Source organism: Vulpes vulpes, chromosome 3, assembly GCF_048418805.1.
Source record: "Vulpes vulpes isolate BD-2025 chromosome 3, VulVul3, whole genome shotgun sequence".
Taxonomy (NCBI): domain Eukaryota; kingdom Metazoa; phylum Chordata; class Mammalia; order Carnivora; family Canidae; genus Vulpes; species Vulpes vulpes.
The window spans coordinates 55,185,967-55,208,115 of NC_132782.1; the positions used below are offsets into that span (position 1 = coordinate 55,185,967).

The 22,149-nt window shown below is 38.1% G+C and overlaps 1 long non-coding RNA gene and 1 pseudogene across 1 annotated transcript in view; one reads left to right on the forward strand and one right to left on the reverse strand.

Moving 5' to 3' along the window:
• LOC140598225 (uncharacterized) overlaps positions 1 to 21,941 on the reverse strand; it is a 43,273-nt gene extending 21,332 nt beyond the window's left edge. Inside the window, exon 1 of the long non-coding RNA XR_012000434.1 lies at positions 21,783 to 21,941. This is a non-coding gene — a long non-coding RNA (uncharacterized lncRNA). The remainder of the gene's footprint in view (positions 1 to 21,782) is intronic.
• On the forward strand, positions 3,731 to 4,594 carry LOC112926185 (proteasome subunit alpha type-1 pseudogene; annotated as a pseudogene).
• Positions 21,942 to 22,149: the final 208 nt, after the last annotated feature.

Consider the following 22,149-nt stretch of genomic DNA (forward strand, 5'->3'; position numbering starts at 1 on the left):
CATAGGGTAGTGGAGTTGGATAAAAGAAAAGACCAATCTATATGCTTCCTACAAGAGACTCAATTCAGATGTAAAGACACATACAGACTGAAAATGAAAGCATGGAAAAAGATATTCCATGTAAATGGAAGCAAAAGAAGAGCCAGGGTAGCAATACTTATATCTGACAAAATAGACTTTAAACAGAGACTGTAATAAGAGGCAAATAAGGGCATTACATAATGATAATGTGATCAATCTAGGAAGAGGATATAACAGTTGTAAATATCTATCTACTCAATGGGGCAGCACCTAAATACATAGAGCAAATATTAATAAACATAAAGGAAGAAACTGATAGTAATACAATAATAATAGCAAAGTTTAAAATCTCGCTTACCTCAATGAATAGGTCATCCAGGCAGAAAATAAGGAAACAGTATCTTTGAACAACACATTAGACCAGATGGACTTCACAGATATACACAGAACATTCCATCCAAAAATAACAGAATGCACATTCTTTTCAAGTGCACATAAAACATTCTTCAGGATAGATTGTATTAGTCTACAAAACAAGTCTCAATAAATTTAAGAGGGCTTAAATTATATCAGGCATCTTTCCACCCACAATGGTATGAAACTAGAAATCAATCACAAGGAAAATACTAGAAAAAAACCCAAACACGTGGAGGTTAAACAACATGCTAGTAAACAGCCAGTGGGTCAATGAAGAAATCAAAGAGGAAATTTAAAAAATACATGGGGAAAAATGAAAACACAGTGGTCCCAAATCTTTGGAACACCATGAAAATGGTTCTAAGAGGGAAATTTATAGTGATACAGGCCTACCTTAAGATACAAGAATCTTAAAAAAGCACTCCAACCTTACACATAAAGTAACTAGGAAAAGAATGAACAAGACCCAAAGTTAGTAGAAGAAAGAAAATACTAAATGTAAGAGCAGAAATAAATGAAATAGAGACTAAAAAAACAATAGAAAAGATCAATGGAACCAAGAGCTGGTTCTTTGAGAAGATAAAGAAAGTTGATAAACTTTTAGCCAGATAAACTTTTTCATCAAGAAAAAAAAGAGGGGGGCAGCCCTGGTGGCTCAGCGGTTTAGCACTGCCTTCAGCCCAGGGCCTGATCCTGGAGACCTGGGATCGAGTCCCACATCAGGCTCCCTGCATGGAGCCTGCTTCTCTCTCTGCCTATGTCTCTGCGTCTCTCTCTCTCTCTCTCTCTTTCTCTCTCTCTCTCTCTCTCTCTCTCGTTCCCTCTCTGTGTCTCTCCATGAATAAATAAAATCTTTAAAAAAAAAAGAAAAAAAGAGGGAGGATCCAAATAAATAAAACCAGACATGAGAGAGAAGGCATAACAACCAACACAGAAATACCAAGGATTATAAGAGACTAGTAAGAAAAATTATATGCTAATAAATTGGCAACCTAGAAAAAGTAAATTCCTAGACACATACAATCTTCCAAAAGTGAATCAGAAAGAAATAGAAAATTCTGAACAGACTGATTACTAGTAATGAAATTGAAACAGTAATAAAAAAATTCTTAAGAAACAAAAGTCCCAGACCAGATAGATTCACAGATTAATTCTACCAAACGTTTAAAGAAGATCTAATATCTATTCTTCTAAAAAGATTCCAAAAATAGAAGATGAAAGAGAGCTTCTGAATATATTCTACAAGGCTAGCATTATCCTGATACTAAAGCCAGACAAAGACATTACAAAAAAAGGAAACTACAGGCCAATATCCCTGATGAACACAGATGCAAAAATCCTCAACAAAAAATATTAGCAAACCACATTCAACAATACATTGAAAGGATCATTTACCATGGTCAAGTGGGATTTATTCCAGGGATGCAAGGATAATCCAATAGTCACAAATCAATGAATGTGATACACCACATTAACAAAATGAATGATAAAAATTGTATGATCATCTCAATGAAGAAAAAGCATTTGACAAGATTTTACATCTGTTTATGATAAAAAAAACTCTCAATAAAGTGCATTTAGACAGAACATATCTCAACATAAAAAAGGTCAAAACTAACATCACACAAGAAAAAGAAATAAAACACATCCATGTTGGTAAGGAAAAAGTAAAACTATCTCTATTTGCAGATGACATGATACTATAGAAAACCCTTAGACTATACCAAAAACAAACAAACAAACAAAACCTGTTACAAGTATTAAATGAATTCAGTAAAGTTGTAGGATATAAAATTAATATCCAGAAATCAGCTGCATTTCTACACACTAATAATGAAGGAGCAGAAAGAAAAACTTAAAAAACAAGCTCACTTAAACTTGCACTGAAAAAAATAAAATCTCTAGGAATAAATTTAACCAAGGAATTGGAAGACCTGTACTCTGAAATGTATAAGATACTGATGAAAGAAACTGAAAGGGACAAAAAGAAATGGAAAGATATTCCATGCTCATGAAATGGAAGAATATTATTGTTAATAATAAGCTGGAGGTATCACAATTCCAGATTTAAGGTGTACTACAAAGCTGTAGTAATCAAAAGAGACACATAGATTAACAGAACAAAATAGCACAGAAATAAACCTATGCTTATATGATCAATTAATCTAGGACAAAGGAGGCAAGAATGAAAAAAAAACAGCCTCTTCGATATGTGGTGCTGGGAAAACTGGTCAGCTACATGCAAAAGAATGAAATTGGACCATTTTCTTACATCATATACAAAGATAAACTCAAAATGATTAAAGAACTAAATGTGAGATCTGAAACCATGAAACTCCGAGAAAAAAAACATAGGCAGTAATTTCTTTGACTTTGGCTTTAGTAATATTTTTCTAGATATGTCTTCTCAGGCATGGGAAACAAAAACAAAGCTAAGCTTTTGGGACTACATCCAATTTTTTAAAGCATTTTTCTTAAAAAGCATGTTCTATTCCCAATGTGGGGCTCAAACTCCCAACCCCAAGATCAAGAGTTACACACTCCACCAACTGAGCCATCCAGGACAATACCTGAGGGTATTAAAAACTTTTGTACAGTGAAGAAACCATCAACAAAATGAAAAGGCAACCTGCTAAATGGGGGAAGATATTTGCAAATGACATATCCAACAAGGGGCTAATATCCAAAATATATAAACAACTTGCACAACTCGGCACCAAAATACCAAATAATCCAATTTAAAAATGGGGAGAAGACATGAACAGAGATCTCCCCAAAGAAGACCTATAGATGGTCTTCTTTGATGAAAGACCTGTAGATGAAAAGATGCTCAACATCACTAATTATCTGGGAAATGCAAATGAAAAACTACGATGAGATATCACTTTACATCTATCAGAATGGCTAAGTCAAAAATACAAGAAACAAGTGTTGGTGAAGATGTAGAGAAAAAGGAACTAATGTGCGCTGCTGGTGGGCATATAAAACAGTGATGCTACAATGCAAAAACAGTATTGAGATTCTTCAAAAAATTAAAAAGAGAAATATCATATGATCTAGTAATTCAACTACTGAGTATTTGCCCAAAGAAAATGAAAACATTAATTCAAAAAGACATATGCACTCCTGTTTATTACAGCTTTAGTTACAATAGTTATGATACAGAAGCAACCCAAGTGCTCACCTGTAGATAGATGGATAAAGAACATTTGTATGGATACATAATGGAATATTATTTGGCCATAAAAAAGAATGAAGTCTTGTCATTTAAAACAACATGGACAGGCAGCGGGACCCACGCCGGAACCATGTTTCACAACCAGTATGACAATGACGTCACTGTTTGGAGCCCTCAGGGCAGGATTCATCAAATTGAATATGCAATGGAAGCTGTCAAACAAGGTTCAGCCACAGTTGGTCTGAAATCAAAAACCCATGCAGTGTTGGTTGCATTGAAGAGAGCACAGTCAGAGCTTGCAGCTCATCAGAAGAAAATTCTTCATGTTGATAACCATATTGGTATCTCAATTGCGGGACTTACTGCTGATGCTAGACTGTTATGTAATTTTATGCACCAGGAGTGTTTGGATTCCAGATTTGTATTTGACAGACCTCTTCCTGTGTCTAGTCTTGTATCTCTAATTGGAAGCAAGACCCAGATACCAACACAACAGTATGGCCGGAGACCATATGGTGTTGGACTGCTCATTGTTGATTATGATGATATGGGCCCTCACATTTTCCAAACCTGTCCATCTGCCAACTATTTTGACTGTAGAGCCATGTCCATTGGAGCCCGTTCTCAATCAGCTCGTACTTACCTGGAGAGACATATGTCTGGGTTTATGGAGTGCAATTTGAATGAACTGGTTAAACATGGTCTGTGTGCCTTACGAGAGACACTTCCTGCAGAACAGGACCTAACTACAAAGAATGTTTCCATTGGAATTGTTGGTAAAGACTTGGAGTTTACGATTTATGATGATGATGATGTATCTCCGTTCCTGGAAGGTCTTGAAGAAAGACCACAGAGAAAGGCACAGCCTGCTCAACCTGCTGATGAACCTGCAGAAAAGGCTGATGAACCAATGGAGCATTAAGTCACAAACCAGTCTATATGTGTATTATCAAATATGTAAGAATGCAAGAGCCCTTACTGATGACAATAATCTATACTTTGAACCAAAAGATGCGGCGTGGTCTTCTGGTATGTTTTAGGAATCGGTCCAGATGTGTTTTTCCCAAGTAACTTGTCTGAACCATATAATGGTGTGCATTTTTCTTTGAGAGGGTCTATATAATCATTTTCTAGAAAGTATAGTTATCTGTACTAATGTTTTTATATGAAGAACATAGTGTCTTTGTGGTTTTAAAGACAACTGTGAAATAAAATTGTTTCACCTGCCTGTGGGGGAAAAAAAAAAACAACAACAACATGGATGGACATAGAGGGCATTATGCTAAATGAAATAAGTCAAAGAAAGACAAATACCATATGATTTCACTTAACTGAGGAATCTGGAAAACAAAGAAAAAAAGTAGAATAGAACTATAAATACAGAGAACAAACTGATGGTTGCCAAAAGGAAGGGAATGGGGGAATTGGCAAAATGGGTGAAGAAGAGTGGGATACACAGGCTTCCAGTTATGGAGTGAATAAGTCATGAGGATGAAAGGCACAACATAAGGAATTTAGCCAATGGTACGGTAATAGTGTTGTATGGTGACAGATGGTAGCTATACTTGTCTTGAGTACAGCAGAACTTTAGACTTTTAATGTAACATTGTGTGTCAACTACACTCCAATAACAAAGTAGAAAGCTAAAAAACTAAATAAAAAAACAGGCAGAGGCCCAAATACACAAAATCACTAATGAAAGGAGAAATAACAAGTATTACTAAAGAAATACAAACAATTGTAGCAGAATATTACGAAGACCTATAAGCCAGCAAGTTGACAACTTAGAAGAAATGGATAAGTTCCTAGAGACCTATAACCCACCAAAACTAAAGCAGAAAGAAATAGCAAATTTGAACAGACTGATTACCAGCAATGAAATTGAATCAGTCATCGGGACGCCTGGGTGGCTCAGCGGTTTGGCGCCTGCCTTGGGCCCAGGGTGTGACCCTGGGGACCTAGGATCAAGTCCTGCATCGGGCTCCCTGCATGGAGCCTGCTTCTCCCTCTGCCTCTGTGTGTCTCTCATGAATAAATAAATAAAATCTTAAAAAAAAAAATTCTTAAAAAAAAAAAAAGAAATTGAATCAGTCATCAAAAAAACTCCCAACAAACAAAAGTCCAAGACCAGACAGTATCATAGGTGAATTCTACCAAATATTTAAAGAAGAGTACACACCTATTCTTCCTAAAATATTTCAAACATAGAAGAGGAAGGAAATCTTCCAAATTCATGCTATGAGGTCAGTATTACCCCGATACCAAAACCAGATAAAAACACCACAAAAAAAAGAAGAGAACTACAGGGCAATATCTCTGATGAACATAGATGCAAAAATCCTCAACAAAATATTAACAACCTGAATCCAACAACACATTTAAAAAATCATTCACCATGTTCAAGTTGGACTTATTCCTGGGATGCAAAGGTGGTTCAATATTCACAAAACAAGGGGATACATCACATCAATAAGAGAAAGGATAAAAGCCATATGATCATTTCAACGGATGCAGAAAAAGCATTCAACAAAGTACATTACCATTCATGAAAAAGTCCTCAACAGGGGATCCCTGGGTGGCGCAGCGGTTTGGCGCCTGCCTTTGGCCCAGGGCGCGATCCTGGAGACCCCGGATCGAGTCCCACATCGGGCTCCCGGTGCATGGAGCCTGCTTCTCCCTCTGCCTATGTCTCTGCCTCTCTCTCTTTCTCTCTCTGTGACTATCATAAATAAATAAAAATAAATAAAAGTCATCAACAAAGTAGGTTTAGAGGGAACACATCTAAACACAATAAAGGTCTTATATTAAAAACTCACAGCAAACAGCATACTCAATGGTAAAAAAAACTCAGAGCTTATTCCCTAATGTCTGGAACAAGACAAAGATGTTCACTTTCACCACTTTTATTCAGCATAGCACTGGAAGTCCTAGCCACAGCAGTTAGACAACACAAAGAAATAAACGGCATCAAAATTGGTAAGGATGAAGTAAAATTCTATTTATAGATGACATGATACCATATATAAAGAAACCCTAAATACGCCACCCAAAAACTACTAGAAATGATAAATGCACTCAGTAAAGTCACAGAATACAAAACCCATATACAGAAATTGGTTGCATTCCTATACACTAAAGATGAAACAGCGGAAAGTGAAATTAAGAAAATAATCCCATTTACAATTATACCAAAAACAGTAAAATATCTAGGAACAAACTTAACCAAGGAAGTGAAAGACATGTACACTGAAAATTATAAAACACTGATGAAAGAAATTCAAGACACTGCAAAGAAAGGGAAAGATATTTCAAGCTCATGGGTTGGAAAAACAAATATTAAAAAGTCTATATCACCTAGGGTCCCTGGCTGGCTCAGTCAGTAGAGCATATGACTCTCAATCTTGGGAGTTTTAAGTTGGAGTCCCACATTGGGTATAGCAATTACTTAAAAATAAGATGTCTATACTAACCAAAGCAATCTACCGATTTAATGCAAACCCTATCAAAATATCAACATCATGGGATGCCTGGGTGGCTCAGTGGTTGAGCATCTGCCTTTGGCTCAGGGCATGATCCTAGAGTCCCAGGATTGAGTCCCGCATCAGGCTCCCTGCATGTAGCCTGCTTCTCCCTCTGCCTGTGACTCTGCTTCTCCCTCACTCTGTCTCTCATGAATAAATAAATAAAATCTTAAAAAAAATCAACATCACTTTTCACAGAACTAGAACAAACAGTCCTAAAATTTGTATGGATCCACCAAAGATCTTGGATAGCCAGAGCAATCTTGACAAAGAAAAACAAAAGTGGAGGTGTCACAATTTCATATTTCAAGTTATACTACAAAGTAGTAGTAATTAAAGCAGTATGGTACTGGCAAAAAAACAGACACATAGATCAATGGACTAGAATAGAAAACCCAGAAATAAACTTACAATTATATGGTCGATTAATCTTCAACAAAGGAGGAATAAATATACGATGGGAAAAAGATTGTCTCTTTAACCAGTGGCATTGGGAAACCTGCACAGCTACATGCAGAAGAATGAAACTGGACCACTTTCTTACCCCCCACACAAAAATAAACTCAAAATGGATTAAAGATCTAATGTGAGATCTGAACCCATAAAAATCCTTGAAGAGAGCACAAGCAGTAATTTCTTTGATATTGAACATAGCAACATTTCTCTAGATATGTCTCCTGAGGCAAGGAAATAAAAGCAAAAAGGAAAAAAAAAACTATTGGTGGGTGTGTGCCTGGGTGGTTTCATAGGTTAGGCATTTGCCTTTGCCTCAGGTCATGATCCTAGGGTCCTGGGATGGAGCCCCTCGTTGAGCTCCCTGCTCAGTAGGAAGCCTGCTTCTCCCTCTCCCTCTGTGTTTGAGCGTGCTATCTCTCTCTCTCAAACAAATAAATAAAGTCTTTTAAAAATTTAAAATAACAATAAAAAAAGGGAAAAAAAATTAAAATAAGCTATTGGGACCACATCAAAACAAATAATTTCTGCACAGTGAAGGAAACAGTCAACAAAATGAAAAGGCAACTTACTGAATGGGAGAAGATACTTGCAAATGACATATCAAGAAAAGGGAGAGTATCTAAAATATAGAAAGAACTGATATAACTCAACACCCAAAAAACCCAAATAATCCAATTTAAAAATGGGCAGAAAGACATGAACAGAGATTTCTCCAAAAACATACAGATGGTCAATAGACCCATGAAAAGATGTTCAACATCACTCATCATCAAATGAGATTTGATATCACTTGATATCACTTCACACCTGTCAGATTGACTAAAATCAAAAACAGAAGTAAAAACAATTTTTGGTGAGGATGTGGAGAAAAAAGAACCTCTTGCACTGCTGGTGGAAATGCAAACTGGTGCAGTCACTGTGAAAATGGGTATGGTGGTTCCTCAAATAATTAAAAAATAGAACAACCCTATGATCCAAAATCACTGCTGGATATTTACCCAAAAAATACAAAAACACTAAATTAAAGGGATACAGGCACTCCTTCCTACGTTTATTGCAGCATTACTTAAAATAGCCAAACTATGGAAGCAGCCCAAGTGTTCACCGAAAGATGGACAGATAAAGAAGATGTGGTGTACACACACACACACACACACACACACACACACACAACTATTATTCAGCCATAAAAAAAGAATGAGGGCAGCCTGGGTGGCTCAGGTTTAGCGCTGCCTTCAGCCCAGGGTGTGATCCTGGAGTCCAGGGATTGAGTTCCACATCGGGCTCCCTACATGGAGCCTGCTTCTCCCTCTGCCTGTGTCTCTGCCTCTCTCTTTCTGTGTGTCTCTCATGAATAAATAAATAAAATCTTAAAAAAAAAAAAAGAATGAAATCTTGCCATTTGGGACAACATGCATAGAGCTAGACAGTATAATGCCCAGTGAAATAAGTCAGTCAGAGAAAGACAAATACCATATGATTTCACTCATAAGTGGAATTTAAGAAACAAAACAATCGAGCAAAGGAAAAAAAAAGAGAGAGACAAACCAAGAAACAGACTCTGAACTATAGAGAACTGATGGTTACCAGATGGGAGATTGGTGGGGGATGACTGAAATAGGTGATGGGGGATTAAAGACTACATTTATTATGATGGAAAAAAAAACAACAACAGGAAACTGCACAGTTTTCCAAAGACATTAAATGGCCAACAGGTATATGAAAAGATGTTCAATATTACTAATCATTAGGGAAATATAAATCAAAACCATAGTAAGATCACACCTGTTAGAATGGCTATTATAAAAAGCACACACACACAGGAAATAACAAGTGTTGGCAAGGATGTAGAGAAAAGGGAAACACTAGGAACTATTGGTGGAACTGTAAAGTGGTGCAGGTATTATGGAAAGCAGTATGGAGGCTCTTCAAAAAATTAAAAATAGAGCTACCATATGATCTAGCAATTCTACTACTAGGTTTTTATGTGAAGTAAATGAAAACACTATCTCAAAAGGTATTTGCACCCCATGTTCATTGCATTAAAGTATTATTTACCATACCCAAGATATGAAAGTAACCTAAGTGTCCACTGATGAATAAAGAAAATGTGAGATATATATTATCCTATTGTGTGTGTGTGTGTGTGTATGTGTGTGTGTGTATAACAAAGAAGGAAATCTTGCTGTTTGCAATAACATGCATGGAGCTTGAGGGCATTATGCTAAGTGAAATAAGTCAGACAGAGAAAGACAACACTACATGATCTTACTTTTATGTGGAATTAAAAACACAAAATCTCCAAGCTCACAGTTACAAAGAACAGACTGGCAGTTGCCAGAGGCAGAGGGTGGAGGGTGGGCAAAAAGGGTGGAAGGTAAAAAAAAAAAAAAAAAAAAAAAAAAAAAAAAAAAAAAAAAAGGAGAAAGAAAGAAAAAGTTGTTTCACTGTCTCCATAGTTTTTACTAAAAGTCAGCAGTTAATTGAAGCATTGTTCCCCTGCACGTAATGTTTTCATGATTTTCCCTTTATCTTTTTTAAGCAGTTACACTATGGTGCTTGTAAGCATGGCTTCTTTATATTTACCCTGCTTGGATTTCAGACTTTCTTGACTGTAAATATCTGTTTTTTATCAAATATAGGAAAATTTTATCTAATATTTACTAAGGTATTTTCTTTACCTCACTTTTTTAAATAGCACTTTTTAAAAGGATTTTATTTTTTTTATTTGAGAGAGAGAGAGAGCAGGAACAGGGAGGGGAGAGAGACAGGCAGATGCCTTGCTGAGCAGGGAGCCCAAGGCAGGACTGGATCCCAGGACATGGAGATCATGACCTGAGTCAAAGGCAGACGCTTAACTGATGGAGCCACCCAGGTGCCCCCTCCCAACTTTCTTTTAAGGATTTTATTTATTTATTTATTTGTTTGTTTGTTTGTTTGTTTGAGAGAGAGAGAGAAAGAGAGAGAGAATATGTGCACAGAGGCAGGGGAGGGGCAGAGGGAGGAGTCACATTTTCCTGGATCTTCAAACTTCGGCCTCGTAAATGCTATGTTATAGAAATTCCAGATTTTAGGGCCTCCTGGGTGGCACAGTCAGTTAAGCATTGACTCTTGGTTTCAGCTCAGCCATGATCTCAGGGTCATAAGATGGAGCCCCACATTGGGCGCTGTGCTCAGCGCAGAATTTGCTTGAGATTCTCTCCCTCTGCCCCTCCCCCTTTTCATGCTCTCTCTCTCAAATAAATACTCATGCTCTAATAAGTCTAAAATTTAAAAATATGGGATGCCTGGGTGGCTCAGCGGTTGGGTGTCTGCCTTCGGCTCAGGGCGTGATCCTAGAGTCCTGGGATTGAGTCCCACGTCAGGCTCCCTGCATGGAGCCTGCTTCTCCCTCTGCCTGTGTCTCTGCCTCTCTCTGTGTCTTTCATGAATAAATAAAATCTTTAAAATAAAATAAAATAAAATCTAAAAATTCCAAATTTTGCTATATTTCTCTAAAGAATGTGTTTTTTTTGTTTTTGTTTTTGTTTTTTAATAAACCAGCAGTTTTCTTGGACTTAAACTATAAACTCTATCTTTTGGATGGTAGCTCAAATGTCAGTTTAGTTCTTCTTAAGCTCAAAGTCTCTCCAGTGCATATATAGTTCAGCAGTCAACCAGAGATTTAGACACAGTTTATACTCAGAATCTAGGGGCCTCTCTCCATGACTCTCCTCTTTATGAGATTCCACATTCCCCTGTCCAGTACCTGAGGTTTCCCTGAACTTGTCTTATGGTACTTTAGACCAGAAAGAGTTGTGTTTTAGTCATATTGTGCAGAGCTGACTATGGCTTGTATTTAGGCAAAAAAGCTCCCAAAGTGGGTAGTTTTCCCTGTGATACTATTTTCCTGAGTATTTCCAAAATCTGCTTGCTTTTGATTTCTCTCCAATGTCCTCAGGTTTTGTGCTTTTGTATTTTGTCCAATTTATAGTAGTCTGTAGGAAGACTGAGTCTGTTGGGAGCCACTAAGCCAAAGTACCCAATGGTCTACTCTTGCTTTGAATCATATGTTTAGGATAAATTTTCAGGAGTGGGATTTGTGGGTGGGGGAAAAAAAGGTATAAAATTTTATGTTTTATAATTTGCTTGCTCATAGATATTTCTTTTTAAAATCAATATTTAGAGAGAAACTAATTTAGATTTATGTCTTGTTTTATTGTTTTGATTGAAATTTTTTTAAAGTAGGCTCCATGCCCAGGGTAGGGCCTAATGCGGGGCCTGAACTCACAATCTTGAGATCAAGACCTGAGCTGAGATCGAGAGTCAGATGCTTAACTGAGCTACCCAGGTGCCCCTGAAATTTTTTTTAAAGGTGAATGGGAGTATAAATGTTGGACCAGTGGTTGGACTCAAAAGATACAGTTCACAGACTGAATCATAGATCTCTAAAACTCACACAAGGTACCTACAGTGACTTGGTTTCAGGCTCTTCTAGCTCCAACCTCAAAGGTTGTTGAACCTAGAACTTTCTACTCTTTAAATTCATACCCTTGCTATGCCCTTACACTGGGTTTATTTCCATGACCCAAAAGAAAAGAACTTCTTTTAAAATTCTGGAAACCAGCTTATTTCTTCTCTTTTCCCTGTTCATTTGTACTCTGGGCCTGGCCCACAACTGGCTTTCCCACCCTAGAACTTTGAGAGATTTGGGGTTTGTGCTCCTTTTTTCCCCACAATTCTATGCATTTCTATGTTAATTTTTCCCTCCTTTCTGGATACTAGCTTTTATACCAAGTAATGAGGCAGTTTGCATTCAATAAAAGGCCCTGATATACCCTTTCCCAGATGGTGAAAACTGGTAGATGTTACATCTGTATAACCAAATTTGGACTTGTATTGACTATCAAGAGATTCTGTTTTGTTACTTAATACAAACATCTTTGTGTTTCATATCTGCCATAATAATTCTATATAACAATTCATAACTCAGTGACTTAAAACTATAACCATTTTTTACTATGTATCTTTGGACTGACTAAACTTTATGCTGCAGTTTGGATCTATGTTTGCTCTATATATTTCTCCTTCTCCTTGGACCAGAGGTTGCCCAATTAGTCTCATGGCAAAAAGCAAGAGTACAAGAGAAAACGCTCTAATGTGCTAGCCCATTTTAAGCCTTCCTTTTTGATTATTTTCATCCTTAACCCACTGACCAAAGCAAGTCAACACGGCCAAGCCCAAAATCAAATTACATGGAATCCATTTTATCTATCATGAGGCCATAACAAGGGAGTGAATATAAAATACTCCTACAGAGCAGTGAATAATTGGGAGCAATAATTCAATCTACCACACGTAGGGTACCACATTCGTATTTCTTTTCTACATGTTTTTTAAATTTATTTTGTAATTTAAATTCGATTTGCCAACATATAGTACAACACCCAGTGCTCAACCCAACAAGTGTCATCCTTAGTGCCCATGGTTTAATTTAAGGAATATAACAGTTATTAGAGCAGGGAATTTATGATCAGGTAGACTTGGGTTTCAATCTTTACCCCAGCATTTTGCTAACTACGAGAATTTGGGCAAATAACCTCACTTCTGGGATCCCTGGGTGGCGCAGCGGTTTGGCGCCTGCCTTTGGCCCAGGGCGCGATCCTGGAGACCCGGGATCGAATCCCACGTCAGGCTCCCGGTGCATGGAGCCTGCTTCTCCCTCTGCCTGTGTCTCTGCCTCTCTCTCTCTCTCTGTGACTATCATAAATAAATAAAAATTAAAAAAAAATATTAAATAACCTCACTTCTAAAAAAAATTAAAAATTAAAAAAAAAATAACCTCACTTCTCTGAATCATGGTTCTTCTTGAATCATCCCTAACTCCACCACCCAGATTTAAACAATGTAAATATTTTGGTGTGTTAATTTTTCTAAGCACATAATAATTTCCCCCACAAATTTGTAATAATACAGTATTATTTTTTTAAAAAAATTCTACCTTCAAAATAGCACTTCACCAGACAGCAAAAATGTTTTGAATTATTTTTTCTCTCCTCTCCCCAATTTTTAAAAAGATTTTATTCATTCATTTAGAGAGAAAGCTTGTGCACACACGCACACACACAAGCACATGTGTCAGCACACACTCGAGCAGGGGAAGGGGCAGAGGGAGAGGGAGAGGGAATCTCCAGCTGACTCTGTGCAGAGCATGGAGCCCAATGCAGGCTCCATCTCATGACCCTGAGATCAGGACCTGAACTGACACCAAGGGTCATAAACTCAATCCACTGAGCAACCCAGGCACTCCTGCTCCCCTCCCCAATTCTTGTCAAAGTTAAGACCCTGGCAGTAAGGGTGGGGGAGGTCTCAGACTGTGCTCATGACAGAATCACATGGAAACCTCAGTAAAAATATGTATTCCGATGGCCCCCCAGATTTGCAAAGATAGAACAGGAGCTGGGCTTCAGTCCCCCTACTCCCACCCTCAAGATGGTCTGATTTTCACAGTCCATGGAGGAAATTAAGCTCCTAAAGGGACCCAAGCCACTCTTACTTTCCATCCTGGAAATCCTGGATACTCAGAGTGGTTATCCAAATATTTTAAACTGCCTGCCAGGTTCAGAGAAAAGCACAGTTTTTAACTGCCACATAATTTTCATCACATGGATGCAACAATTTATTTTCCTTTTGGTGGGTATTCAGGTTGTTTCCAATTTGTTCCTATCTCAAGTAAATCATTTTGCAATACATGTACATAAATCTTTGGGCATATTTCTGATTATTTCCAGTGGAAAGATTCCTAGAAGTGTGATCATTGAGCCAAAGGGTATAAACATTTTGAGGGCTCTTGATAAGAACTATTTTGTCAAGTTGTTTGACAAAAAAGTTATATCAATTCATTCTCACACAAGCATAATCTTTACATAGTGTTGTTAATGCTTTTAGATGGAACTCCAAAGGGATTATTTTCACTTAGGGTGAGAATGTGAAACTGTCACAGAATAGAATCGAATGTGGCACATTTAAATATAAATTTCTTTTAAAAACTGAAGTTGGAAGCAATAAAATCTTTAGATATAAAAGTCTGAATGACAAATGGAGGAGAGGAGTAGGAAATAAACCAGAGCCTCTGTCAATATACTTCTAAGAAAAAGAGGAAAAGAAACAAAACCACCAAATGAGGTCAAGTTAGAAAATAAGGACAATACGAAGGGGTTTTAGAAATGTACCAGAGGGGAAAACATCTTGTGTTCTAATCACACTACACAGAGTACACACACATGATCCAAGGACTCAGATCACCCCCTTAAATTCACACACGTGTGAGGAGGGTGAAAACACTGAAGATGAAGCTAGCAGAAGTACCCAGAGGGTGGCCTGCAGATTCCCCATCAGCAAGGTAACCTAAAGGTTAGCTGGGCTCTGCTCACGGCTTAGATCAGATGGGCTGGAGCCCCACAGTGCCCAACCAAGGTCCACAGCCCTACAGAGCCTTCTGCAGTTCGACAAGAGCATGTATTTTGGAAGGCCCCTCTGCCTCCCAGCTCTGGCTCTTCTGAAACCATCTTGGCTCCCCAACATGTTCCTATGGTTCCCTGCTCCTCTTTCAACAAGCTGCTACTCACACAGAACATTAGTGTGTTCAAGCTCACTAAAATATAGGGGCTTGGGGGATGGGTCACATAGCCCATTACACCACAAAGCGCCTAGGATTACATTCCAGGCTTTCTGGTTCATAAATGTCCTTTTGATCATTCCCTACTGGTTTCTCCCCGGCTTTTACTTCCACAATATCCTACCCCTCCCCTCTACTCTCTCCCCCACCCTATAGGGAGCACCTTCTCCCCACCCTGACCCCCAAGAAAAATTAATTTCCTGCTTTTGAAAGTGCAGCCTTCTGGCCCTTTTTGGTTGCCGGAGCCCTAGCCAGCCCTTACGCCCTAGGGGCTTATCATGGTATTTCCTGAAACTAAGACAGTTACTTTCCCAAGAATTCTGCTAATATATCTTACCGCTGAAATACACTCCCAGAAGATGATTGGAGTCAGCATTCTGCCTTCAGCAGGTAACTGAGACTCAGATTAAATGAACTGTCCCAAATTCTTAAGAGTAAAGTGGCGAGGACCAGATTCCAGGTTTTCTGTTTTGAAAGCTGTGCGTTTTCCACGTCAAATTTTTATTTAGCATGTGATGGTAGCCTGTTTGGCTTCTGAGTTGGTAAACTTACTTACTTACAGAACCTTTGTTCTCTCATCAAAAGCAGCATGTCTAGCACCATTCGTTGTGCCTTTTGTTTTGGACAGGAGTAACTGAGATGGACAATTTAAAATACTTTACTGCTGGATTTAAAAAGTCTGAGAACTGCTAAATTGAATACCATCAAAGACTTTGTAGATACAGTGATCACCCATCTCTGCCTCACACTCTTCTCTCAGAAAAGGCAGCCAGGCCAGATGAAAAGCTTAAATCGAGTTAGGCATAATGCTTAGTTTTGAAATTTAGTCATATTTCCCACTGACCTCTATTATCAGTTTGATGATGCCTTATCAAAGAAAAAATGTTTTGCTTGTAAGAGAAACAATATTTAAGTCTGCAATAAGATTTTATAAATTAGTCTTTTTTTTTTTTTTAAAGATTTTATTTATCTATTTCAGAGCAAGAAAGGGAGCATGTGTGAGCAGAGGGAGGAGCAAAGGGAGGAGCAGAGGGACAGGGACAAGGAGACTCCACACTTAGCATGGGTCCAATGCAGGGCTTGATCCCATGACCCTGAGAACACAACCTCAGCTAAAATTAAGAGCTGGATACTTAACCAACTGAGTCACTCAGGCACCCCTAGTCTTTTAAAAAAAATAATCAAAGGGAACCACAATGCATAGTCTCTCTATTGAAACAAAATCAAATAGATATCTTATGAAGCATTAGAAACTTTCCTTCTTTACTCCAACTGGAGCACAAAGATGCTTACTGATGTCCAACTGACTTTTACATTTAGTCTTTCAGTCTAGCTTGGGTCCAAGATAAACTTCCTTAGAGGCAGGGTTAGTTATTTGTTTATTTCATTGACTTGGTGAGGGCTGCTAATAGGTCTATGTTAGTTGTCCTTTTTAAAACAGTAACAACCATAAAAAATTGCCTAAAACCAGTTGCATGTGTGTTATTAAATTGTCCGAGTTTTTGGCAAATTTCTGACAAAACGACATTTTTCATTTTGGCATACTATTTAGCTGTTCTCTTTGACAGTAATCAGCTAAACAGATCATCTGCTTCTGAAGACCATTTCTGAGGTGATTGCTAAAAATGTCTTTCATATAAAGGAGGGTTTTTAAAGTTATTCAGGAGGGTATATACCCAATTTGTCTAAAATGGTAAAAAATTGGGGCACCTGGGTGGTACAGTTGGTTAAGCATCTGACTCTTGGTTTTGGTTCAGGTCATGAGCTCATGGTTGAGATTGAGCCCCATGTTTGGGCACCCCTGCTCAGTCCAAAGTCAGCATGAGAGTCTCTCTCCTTCCCCCTCTCTCAAATAGATAAATAAATCTTAAATAAATTTTTAAAATGGAAAAAAATTACAAAATAATTTTTGAAAAATTGAGTACATGGTATATAAAAACAGGTACCTTCCAACTAGATTTAGTGTACCCATTCTAATATCAGTAGCTATTGGTTTTTAATATTGAGAAAATAAATTCTCAAAATCCAATGACCAGACACGGTGCTGATTTTAAAACAAATTAGTGAGGATTATTCAGTTGAATATAGTAAGATGTCCAGCCAGGCTTTCTCCTTCCTCTCCTCTAAAACACTGTGAAAATCAGAGATAATTTCCCTTGGTTTTAAACAAAAGGCCTCACCAGTGTTATTTATCTTATACCAGGTAGTTCTGTGTTTTGTCTTCTCTATCAACATTACCAGAAAATGCCAACAACCTGGACTTCTAGAATTTTTACTTAGGTTTATTTTAAAGTCATGCATACGTTTGATACTTTATTTGGTCAAAACTGCTAATTAACAACTCTGATTTTGGGGCAACAGGTCTATTTCTTCCTTTGGCACATTCCCCTATCTTCTACCCCCCCCCCTCTTTTATGTGTATTTGTTAGAGAAAAGGTTAAAATTAAATCTCTAATCACAAATATTCCTGAACACCTTCTCTAACCTGGCACAGAAGTTTCAAAAACACATTAAGACAAATTGTAAGTGTTTGGTGAGAAGGGCTAAGCCAAGAGGGTTGTGAATAACTATGACCAATCCTATTTCTATAGATTATCTGGTGGCTTTGTCTAGCTTAAGTTCTTGCCTTTCTAGGTCTAATGGCCATCCTTCATCCCAGATCTGACTCACAAATGGTCTCATTTCACTCTGCTGAAGCCATATCGCAGTGAGTCAGGCTTAGTTCTAGACATCACAAACTTGCAAATGCAAAGGTGAGTGATCAGAGTGGTGAACAGCAGACCTGGTTCATGGTGAGGACGCTGAGAAATGGGGTACCTGAAAGAACTGGAGGCCATGATGATTGATAACACTAAAGCGCAAGTAGGAGGCTGTTCTTTGTAGCTCCGCAATGCATTACCACCAAGAACACCGCCTTACATCGTGTCCCTGAACCTCATGTTCTTCATTTATAACATAAGCCAATGGGCTAGAAGCTCTTGCTCTAAATGGCTCTGAGTCTATAATTAGTGGGGAACCTGATTTCGGCCCAACTCAAGAAAAATCTTTCTTCCAATCAACCAGTCTTCCAGTAAGAGGCAGTGTTAGGAAGTGGCGCTCTCCTGTTGGCATGGGCAGAGTTGGGACAATCATCCTTCAGGAAGCCCATAGCAGGATCTCATGCAACCCCTGGGAAGATGTACCAGATTATTGCAAAAATCCTTTCCAAAAAAAAAAAAATCCTTTCCAACTCTGTCTAGAAACCTTTCCTATTTCAGTTGTCAGAGAGCAACTCCCGTTGAATTAATGTTCAAGTGCTCAAAGTCAAGAACCTCAGCAGGAAGAGGGAGAGCAAAAAACAGTCTGCAGTAGGAAAGTAATATCCTCAGGATGCCTGGGTGGCTCAGCGGTTGAATGTCTGCCTTCAGCTCAGGGCGTGATCCCAGGGTCTGCGATCGAGTCCCATATCGGGCTCCTTGTGGGGAGCCTGCTTCTCCCTCTGCCTATGTCTCTGCCTCTCTCTCTCTGTTTCTCATAAGTAAATAAATAAAATCTTTAAAAAAAAAAGAAAGTAATATCCTCATCTGTGTGCCAGGCATTTGACATATAGCATCTACCTTACAGCAGTTCTATTAGGTATTGTTCTCCTTTTAGAAAATGGAATTGAAGCTCAGAGAGGCTAAGCAACCTTATTAAGATCACACAACTAATCAGTGAAAGTTAAGGACTTCAATTCTAGTTGTACTGACTTTAATACAGCTCTTTCCACAATGCTTACCTGTCTCAAAGGAACAGTATACAATGGGAAGAGGCAAAAAAAAAAAAAAAAAAAAAAATAGAGAAGTAGAATATCAAGGAAGCCCGATGCAGTATAAATCAGAAACCATGAACTAGAGATCAAAACTTCCATGGCCTGTAGGCAGGGGAGAGGGTGTTTACTTACACGCTGAGTTTGAGAGGCCACTGTACCAATAGTGAACATTGAATTATAAAACAAGAGGCTCCTGGTGTTTCTGCTGACATGACTGTTTTAGACTGAATGTTTGTATCCCTTCCAGAGAATCTGCCAGATTCTCTCACTGGGACTATCCTCAATCTCTTCAGGCATTTACCACTTTTCAACCTTTATTATAATTACTTGACTCGTGTTCCCTTAGACCATAGATTCATTCACTAAAGTTATTTTTTATTGTTATTTTATTATATGCTGTACATCTACATACTTAAAAGTATTATACTACTGCTTGGATATCTTCCATGTGCTCCACCAAATCCCCTCTTGACCCTTCCCTGCCCTACTGTGTGCTGTAGGCTGCCAGTTACAAATGGCTCTAATGGGCTCTCTTGCCCTCTGTCTTCTGCTTCCATTCAGCCATTAGGGGGCATAGGCAGGAGTGGGAGAAGAGTAAGAGGATATTTATTTCCTCAGCTCCCAAATTGTCATGCTGCAATGAGCAATGACTGTGCTTTACCCAAGTCTGTCCTGGAGGTCTCGATTCCATTAAATTGTACCTCCCTCCCATCACTCTTGAGTTGTTGCTTGTAGCAGGGTGCTTCACCAACTCTTGTTTATGTCACCCAACCACACCCACACCTCTAAATAGTGCCTTATTAGATTTTCACTCACTCTTTTTGAGTACATCATGTTTCTTACCAGGACTCTAATATATATACTTAAAAGCCTCAATAAAAAAGAAAGGAAGAATGAATGAAAGAACAAAAGAGAGGCCTTTCACTCTTGTAGCTCTTTCCTTTGGTAATTATCTATGTATTTGTGACTAATTTGCTTACGCTATTGCTTGATTTATCAATTTTGGCTATTATCTATTAGGTTGATATCCCATTGAAGTGAATGAAGAGACAGCCAACTTTTTATGGAGCTTGACAAGCTGGTACTGAACTTCATATGGAAAAACAAATACACAAAAGTAGCTAGGAAAAAACTTTTAAAAAGAAAGAATGAAAGAACAGAAAAAAGCCATAAGGGGAACTAGGTATACTGGACATTAAAACATACTATGAAGCCTTTCAATTTAAACAGTGGGGTATGGGCACATGAATAGACCAGTAGAAAAGAAAGTCCACACATAGACCCAAGTACCTATGAAACTTTAGTATGTGATAAAGTTGGCATCTCAAAATACCTGGCTAAAAGGATTTTTTTTTTTTTTTATAAATAGTACTGGAACAAGTAGTTAGCTACTTGGAAAAAAAGGAAAAATTAGATCCATACCTCATACTATATACATGAACAAATTCTAAATGAACCTAAATATAAAAATGAAGCCACACATATTTTAGTCTAAAAAAATGAGTGAATTCCTCTTTCACCTGGGTGTAGAGAAAAGCTCTCTAACTCAAAATCAAATGGAAGCAAAAAACTGATAAACTTGACTACATAAAAGTAAAATTGTTGCAAGGGAAAAAAAAAACAAACAGAGTAAGAAATGATCAAAATCGGGGCACCTGGGTGGCTCAGTGGTTGACTGTCTGCCTTTGGCTCAGGTCGTGATCCTGGGGTTCTGGGTTCAAGACCCACATTGGGCAAGGCAGCCCATTAGAGCTATTTGAACCTGCTTCTCCCTCTGCCTATGTCTCTGGCTCTCTGTGTCTCTCATGAATAGATAGAATCTTTTTTAAAAATCTGGAAGAAAATATTTGCAACATGTATCACAGATAAAGGGCTTCCTATATTTAAGTGACTCATAAAAATTGAGGAAAAACATAGATCAAAACCCAACAGAAGAATGGACAGAACACATGAACAGAAAATGTACCCCCAAAAAGGAAATAAAGATGATTTAAAAAAAAATAAAGGTAGTTCTTAAACATATGAAAAGAAGTTCCTTCTCACTCATAAGAGAGATAAAAATTAAAACTACATTGAGGGGACACCTGGGTGGCTCAGTGGTTGACCGTCTGTCTTTGGCTCAGGGTATGATTCCAGGGTTCTAAGATCGAGTCCCACATGGGGCTCCCTGTGAGGATCCTGTTTCTCCTCTGCCTAGGTCTCTGCCTCTCTCTCTACCTCTCATGAATAAATGAATAAAATCTTAAGAATAAGTAAACAAAACTACACTGAGATACCATTTGTCACCTATCAAATTGGCAAAAAATAAAAAGTATGATAACATAACTTGTTGGCAAGTTATCAGGGAATGGGCACTCTTATACATTGCTGGTGAGAAGGCAAATTGGTATAACCTTTGTGGAGAATTTCACAACATATATTTAAAACACACATACACACACACATATAATCTTTTGACCTAGAAATACCACTAAGAATTTACCCTGAAGATCAACCTCCAACACATGTAAAGGTCATTTGTAACATCACTGTTTGCAAAATAAAAAACTTCTGGAAACCACTGACGTGTACATATATATGGCATATGAGTACAACCAGCTGTTAAATAAAAAAGAATGAGAAAGATCTCTATGAACTGGTATGGAGTGATTTCCATGATATATTGTTAAGTAAAGAAATCGAGTGCAAAAGAGTATCTGCAGTATGCTTTGTTGTTGGAAAAGGAGGAATAAGAAAACATACACGTGGGAAGCCCCGATGGCCCAGCGGTTTGGCGCCACCTTCCTCCTGGGGACCCTGAGACCTGGAGACCTGGAGATCCTGGAGACCCTGGATTGAGTCCCACGTCGAGCTCCCTGCATCCATGCTTCTTCCTCTGTCTGTGTCTCTGCCTCTCTCTCTCTGTCATGATTAAATAAATAAAATCTTTAAAAAAAAATACATGTATATGTTTATTTGTGCAAAAAAGAAATAGGAAACATAAACCAGAGGTTATTAAGACTGGTTGCTCTCGAGAAACAGACTCTTAACTATAGAGAATTTAATGGTTATCAGAGGAGAGGTGGGGGGGATGGGAATTAAGAAGTGCACTTGTCGTGATGAAAACTAG